Source organism: Bos taurus, chromosome 12 (assembly GCF_002263795.3).
Source record: "Bos taurus isolate L1 Dominette 01449 registration number 42190680 breed Hereford chromosome 12, ARS-UCD2.0, whole genome shotgun sequence".
Classification (NCBI taxonomy): Eukaryota; Metazoa; Chordata; class Mammalia; order Artiodactyla; family Bovidae; genus Bos; species Bos taurus.
Genome location: NC_037339.1, coordinates 35,909,978 through 35,916,968, shown reverse-complemented (window position 1 = coordinate 35,916,968; position 6,991 = coordinate 35,909,978). Strand labels below are relative to the sequence as shown.

Below are 6,991 nucleotides of genomic sequence, written 5' to 3'. Positions count from 1 at the left end.
TGGAGCTTATATTTTAGTAACACAAGTTATGTGACCTTAGCATGTTGTCTGGCGATGTAGGCATGTGCTTAATAAGTAGTAGCTTCATGACAACATTTGAAACGAAAGAGATGATCCTGCACACTCTGGCAAGTAACAGTATTGTGCTTAAAGGGTGACCAAGTTGAAACGAACTTGAATCTGTTTCTGATTTAAAACAAAACAAAGACAATTGAGGGAGCTGGAAATTTACAGTCGGGAGATCTAAAGACATAATGAAAATGGAAACACAGCGACTTGGGGGCTCTGCAGTGTTCAGCAATTAATTCACCAAACACGCCGTGAGCAGCGGCTTGAGCCAGGCACAGATACTCTCAAGAGCGCCTCCCAGCTGATGAGCTTAGCTGGTGTGTGACTGCGGCAGAAAGCACCAGCTCAGGGACAGGAGCTTACTGTTCACTGCCAGCGAGAGCCTCGACTTCATGCCCCCTCAGCCCACTTGCCTCCTGAGTCCCAAGGGGGTAGCCCAGTGCTGCTGCACAGGCAGTGAGTTTGTGTCACAGCTGCTGCTGCTGCTAAGTCGCTTCAGTCGTGTCCGACTCTGTGCAACCCCATAGACGGCAGCCCATCAGGCTCCACTGTCCCTGGGATTCTCCAGGCAAGAACACTGGAGTGGGTTGCCATTTCCTTCTCCAATGCATTAAAGTGAAAAGTGAAAGTGAAGTCATTCAGTCGTGTCCAACTCTTCGAGGTGGGTGGGCCTCGTCCAATCAGTTGAAAGACCTAAGAGGAAAGACTGACATCTCCAGGGAATGTGGGAGTCCTGCTTCCAGCTGCCTTCAGACTCAGCCACAACATCAGTTCTGCCCTGGGCCTCCAGCTGCTCCCATAACCTCAGAGTGGATTCCTTAAAGTCATTTCTCTTCCACTCAGTCTCTATGGAGACTGTATTTTGAAAGAATTTTGTACAGGAAGGGCTTCCCAGGTGGCAGAGTGAAAAAGGACCCGCCTACAATGCAGGGAGATGCAGGTTTGTTCTCTGGGTTGGGACAATCCCCTGGAGAGGTAAATAGCAACCCATCCCAGTATTCTTGCCTGGACAATCCTATGGACAGAGGAGCCCATGAGGTCGGGAAGAGTCGGACATGACTGAGCACACACACACACGCATGCACTGGAAGACAGATCATTTCCTCCCTCCAGTGCAAAAGGCAGGTTGGGCTCTCTGGCACAGTAGAGACAATGTCTGCCTCCAGGGCAAACGCTGAGCCCCGTGCTGGCCTATAGTTCATCACAAGACTGAGGTTTCCTCCGTTTAGGGTCCTTTAGCTGTGGCACACGGAGAAGGCAATGGCACCCACACCCACGTTATGGAGGATAATCTGCTTTATTCAAAGTCTACTGACCTAACTGCCAGGACACCTAAAAAACACTTTCACAGCAACAACTTGACTGGTGTTTGACAAAAAACTGGGTACCATAGTCTAGCTGAAAATTACAGTAACCATCACAATGGTCCAGAACAGAAACAAGACACTCATGGAGAACTGTCTCCCCACATGTACTTGAAGTCTGTTGTTGCTCAGTCGGTCAGTTGTGTCTGACTCTTTGTGACCCCACTGACTGCAGCACACCAGGCTCCTCTGTCCTCCACAATCTCCTGGAGTTGGCTCAAACTCATGTATTGAGACGGTGATGCCATCCAACCATCTCATTCTCCACTGCCCGCTTCTCCTTTTGCCCTCAATCTTTCCCAGCATCAAGATCTTTTCCAATGAGTCGGCTTTTTTCATTAGGTGGCCAAAGTATTGGAGCTTCAGCTTCAGCATCAGTCCTTCCAGTGATTATTCAGGGTTGATTTCCTTTAGGATTGACTGGTTTCATCTCCTTGCAGTCCAATGGACTCTCAAGAGTCTTCTCCAGCACAATTCAAACTTTAAAACTTAAAGTTTAAAAGTCACTAATTACTGGTGTCTTTAGACGCCTCCTTGCCGATTTATTTTAAAATGTAGGAGAAACTTTAATGATGTGAACCAGTTATTAAGTCCACTCCTCATTCTCTTGCTGAGCATCACACTGAGGTGATGGGCATTATGGCCTTGGGCTGACTCAGGCCACCCCCGAGGTGTCCAGGGCAGGAACACACAAGACAGGACCACGAGGTGCGGGAGGCCCCCAAGAGCCTCCCGGGCTCCAGCTGGTTCTGCAAGGAGAACCGCAGGGTGGGGCTGGGGGTGAGTCCAGACAGCCAGCGCGGCCCTGACGCGCTTCCAGGACCCACGGGCTAGTGCCGCAGCCACCGGAGCTTTCCACAGCAACTAGCACCACCCGCCGGTGACCCGGCTTCCGGCTGAGTTCATCAGGATCTAGAAGACTGTGGCTTCCTTGCCTTCCGGTTCCCTGTGCCGGATTCCGCCATCCCCGCCGCCTCGCTAGGACCGCCTCTGTGCGGCCCCTCCTCCTGCCCACTTCCACGGGACCGGCCCCGCCCCGCCATCCAGGCCCCGCCTCAGGCCCCGCCCCTCAGGCCCTCGCCCCCGCCCTCCAGGCCTGTCTCTCTTGCTCTAAAGGCTCGGTCCCGCCCTCTCGCGGAGCACTGTGGGAGCGGCTTCCTTGGTTTCGCGCGTGGCAACGCCGCGGACGCGCCGCTCTCTGAAGAGTCCCGCCAAGGCCGCACCAGCCCCGCCGCGCTTGCGGTCGCCCTCCTCCACTCGCGGCGAGGTAGGGGAGGGCCCAGGGGCGGCGCGGGTACCAGGCGCCCTCTGAGGGGGCCGTGGAGGTGGGACACGGGAGGGGGCTCTGCCCTTCCCCCACCCCGCGCGGCCCTAAACCCCTCACCGCGAGTTCGTGACCGGAAGTTCTGAAATTCCCGGGAAGGCTCGGCGGGTGAGAGAGGCGCGAGCTCGGGCTCCCCTCACAGAGGTGGGCGCCCCCAGGCCGGAGTCGGCCCCCACCTCTGGGCGGCTGGCTGTCTGGTGCCGACCCCGGGGGACCCGGTCGGGACGGGGGCCCCGGGGGGACTTCCCGCGCTGAGTCCAGGAGGCGCCGTCCCGGGAGCTGCCTTTGCACCGGGCCTTGGTGGAGCTCGACCGCCTCACCTGGGCGCCTCACCTTTCCCCACTCGCACTCTCTGCATTTGTTCCCACCGTGTCGGTTTAGCCCGAGTTTCTCATAGATGAACTTTTTTGGTCTGGTTAGCTCAGATGAAAGGATCTCCAGTTGTAAAGCGGCTTGTTTTGCTGACAGACGTGTAAACTAAATTGACTTAAGTGGGGCTTGTAATCAGGAGGTTCTCCTTGAGCACAGTAGTCCTCAACGTGTGCTCCGTGGACCACATCAGCATCAGCAACACCTGATTAGAAACTTTTTTTTTTTTTTTCTGATTAGAAACTTGTTAGAACTCCACACTCCAAGGAATGAGGGTGATGACTCCCACCAGTGAATAAGAAACTGGTGAAGGCGGGGAGTGGCAATCTGATTTTAACAAATCCGTAGGTTTCTGGCAAACGCTAACCTTTGCGAACCATTGGTTTCACATTACCTGACCTAGAGCTTGTAAGTTAAAATTTTTTATATATCTTCTATCATAACTTAATACTTTCTGGAGGTATTTTGGAATGAACATTTATATATGATTGACATTTGCTTTTGTGGATTTTGCACAGAATAGGAGAAAATATTTGCTAATCGTTTCTCTGACAAGGTCTAATATCAAGAATATATAGGGATTTTTTTTTTTTTTTTTTTGCGTGCCACAAGACTTGGTTTGTGGGACCAGGGAGTGAGGCCCCATGGCAGTGAACGTGCAGGGTCCTAACCACTGGACTGCCAGGGTACTCCTAAGGAATTCTTTTTTTTTTTTTTTTTTTAATTAAAGGATAATTGCTTTACAGAATTTTGTTGTTTTCTGTCAAATATCAATATGAATCAGATCAAAAAACCAATTTTTAAAAATGGGCAAAGCATCTGAAAAGAAAAAAAGTTACAGTTTTCAATAAGCATATGAAAGGTTGCTCAGCATCTTTAATCACTAAGGAAATCAAACCAAAAATTGAATCAAAACCGTAAAGATATCACTTTTTGCCTGCTAGAGTGGCTTTAATCAGAATAGGGCCAGTAGCAGGTGTTGGCTGGGACATGGAGAAATTGGAACCTTCATTCACTGCTGGTGGGATGTAAAATGGTGCAGCCACTTTGGAAAAGCCTAGCAGCTCCTCCAAAAGTTAAACATAATGTTGCCAGCAATTCCATTCCTATATATATATATATATACACACACACTCAATAGAATTGAAAATACACGTCTGTACTAAAGCTAGTACAGATAATTCTGTACAGAATTCTGTAAATTCTGTATTTTTTAAACAATTAAAAAAAAAGAATGTACAGAACTAAAGAATGCACTAAAGAACTAAAGCATGCTCATTGTTTATACTGCAGTAGGTTTTTTTTTGTTTGTTTGTTTTGGGGGCTCTACTATGGGTTTGTGGGATCTTAGTTCATCCTGGAATGCAAAATCAAGTTAGCCTTAGGAAGCATCACTACAAACAAAGCTAGTGGAGGTGATGGAATTCCAGTTGAGCTATTTCAAATCCTAAAAGATGATGCTGTGAAAGTGCTGCACTCAATATGCCAGCAAATTTGGAAAACTCAGCAGTGGCCACAGGACTGGAAAAGGTCAGTTTCATTCCAATCCCAAAGAAAGGCAATGCCAAAGAATGTTCAAAGTGAAAGTGAAAGTCGCTCAGTTGTGTCTTACTCTTTGCGACCCCATGGACTTGGTCCATGGAATTCTCCAGGCCAGAATACTGGAGTGGGTAGCCTTTCCTTTCTCCGGGGGATCTTCCTAACCCAGGGATCGAACCTAGGTCTCCCACTTTGCTGGTGGATTCTTTACCAGCTGAGCCACAGAGGATACTGGAGTGGGTAGCCTATCCCAACCCAGGAATTGAACTAGGGTCTCCTGCATTGCAGGCGGATTCTAGAATGTTCAAACTACCAAACAGTTGCACTCATCTCACGCGCTAGCAAAGTAATGCTCAAAATTCTCCAAGCCAGGCTTCAGCAATACACGAACCGTGAACTTCCAGATGTGCAATCTGGTTTTAGAAAAGGCAGAGGAACCAGAGATCAAATTGCCAACATCTGCTGGATTGTCGAAAAAGCAAGCGAGTTCCATAAAAACATCTATTTCTGCTTTATTGACTATGCCAAAGCCTTTGACTGTGTGAATCACAACAAACTGTGGAAAATTCTTCAAGAGATGGGAATTCCAGACCACTTGACCTTCCCCCTGAGAAATCTGTATGCAGGTCAAGAAGCAACAGCTAGAACTGGACATGGAGCAACAGACTGGTTCCAAATCAGGAAAGGAGTACATCAAGGCTGTATATTGTCATCCTGCTTATTTAACTTATATGCAGAGTACATCATGAGAAATGCTGCACTGGCTGAAGCACAAGCTGGAATCAAGATTGCCAAGAGAAATATCTGTCACCTCAGATATGTAGATGACACCACCCTTACGGCAGAAAGTGCAGAAGAACTAAAGAGCCTCTTGATGAAAGTGAAAGAGGAGAATGATAAAGTTGGCTTAAAACTCAGCATTCAGAAAACAAAGATCATGGCATCTGGTCCCATCACTTCATGGCAAATAGAAGGGGAAACAATGGAAACAGTGACAGACTTTATTTTTGGGGGCTCCAAAATCACTGCAGATGGTGACTGTAGCCATGAAATTAAAAGACATTGTCTCCTTGGAAGGAAAGTTATGACCAACCTAGACGGCACATTAAAAAGCAGAGACATTACTTTGCCGACAAAGGTCTGTCTAGTCAAAACTATGGTTTTTCCAGTAGTCATGTATGGATGTGAGAGTTGGACAATAAAGAAAGCTGAGCACCAAAGAACTGATGCTTTTGAGCTGTGGTGTTGGAGAAGACTCTTGAGAGTCTCTTGGACAGCAAGGAGACCCAACCAGTCCATCCTAGAGGAAATCAGTCCTGAATATTCATTGGAAAGACTGATGCTGAAGCTGAAACTCCAATACTTTGGCCACCTGTTGTGAAGAACTGACTTATTGGAAATGACCCTTATGCTGGGAAAGATTGAAGTCAGGAGGAGAAGGGGATGATGGAGTATGAGATGGTTGGATGGCATCACCGACTCAATGGACATGAATTTGAGTAAATTCTGGGAGTTGGTGATGGACAGGGAGGCCTGGCGTGCTGCAGTCCATGGGGTCGCAAAGAGTCAGACACGACTGAGTGACTGAACTCAACTATGGGGCTAGTGGGATCTTAGTTCATCCAACAGGTATTGAACCCAGACCCTCCGCAGTGACAGCACTGAATCCTAACCACTGAAATGCCAGGGAATTCCCTTGTTTTTGTTTTTAGATTCCACAGATAAGTGAGATCATGCAGTTTTTGTCTTTCTCTATCTGGCTTAATTTCGCTCAGCATAGTGCCCTCTAAGCTTCCCAGGTGGTGCATAGTGCCCTCTAAGCTTCCCAGGTGGTGCAGTGGTAAAGAATCTGCCTGCCAATGCAGGAGATGCAGTTTTGATCCCTAGGTCAGGAAGATGCCCTGGAGAAGGAAATGGTAACCCACTCTAGTATTCTTGCCTGGGAAATCCCATGGACAGAGGAGCCCGGTGGGCTCCAGTTCATAGGATTGCAAAAGAATAGGATACTACTTAGTGACTAAACAACAATGCCATATAGATCCATCCATGATCATAATGGCAAAATTTCCTTTGGGGGGCTGAGTAATATTCCATTGTGTATGTGCACATGTGTTTGTGTATCACATTTTCTTTATCCAGTTATCCATCAATGGACACTTAGGTTGTTTCCATATCTTACTTGTTGGTAATGATGCAGCAAACATAGTGGTGCAGATACTTTTTTGAGTTACTATTTTCATTTGCTTCAGATAAATACCCAGAAGTGGAATTGCTAGATCATTCAGTAACTGTATTTTTAATTTTTTAGGAACCTCCATACTGTTCT

The 6,991-nt window shown here is 47.8% G+C and overlaps 1 protein-coding gene across 5 annotated transcripts in view; it reads left to right on the top strand.

The window, feature by feature from the left end:
* The first annotated feature begins 2,569 nt into the window (after positions 1–2,569).
* The window catches only part of IFT88 (intraflagellar transport 88), a 61,282-nt gene continuing 56,860 nt past the window's right edge, over positions 2,570–6,991 (top strand). For 3 of the 5 annotated variants that reach the window (XM_005213777.5, XM_005213776.5, XM_005213778.5), the window contains exon 1: positions 2,570–2,700. The gene's annotated coding sequence lies outside the window, so the exon portion shown is untranslated. Of the gene's footprint in view, positions 2,701–3,366; positions 3,535–6,991 lie in introns of all 5 variants that reach the window. The other 2 variants (XM_059892031.1, XM_005213775.5) reach the window with 2 other exon arrangements.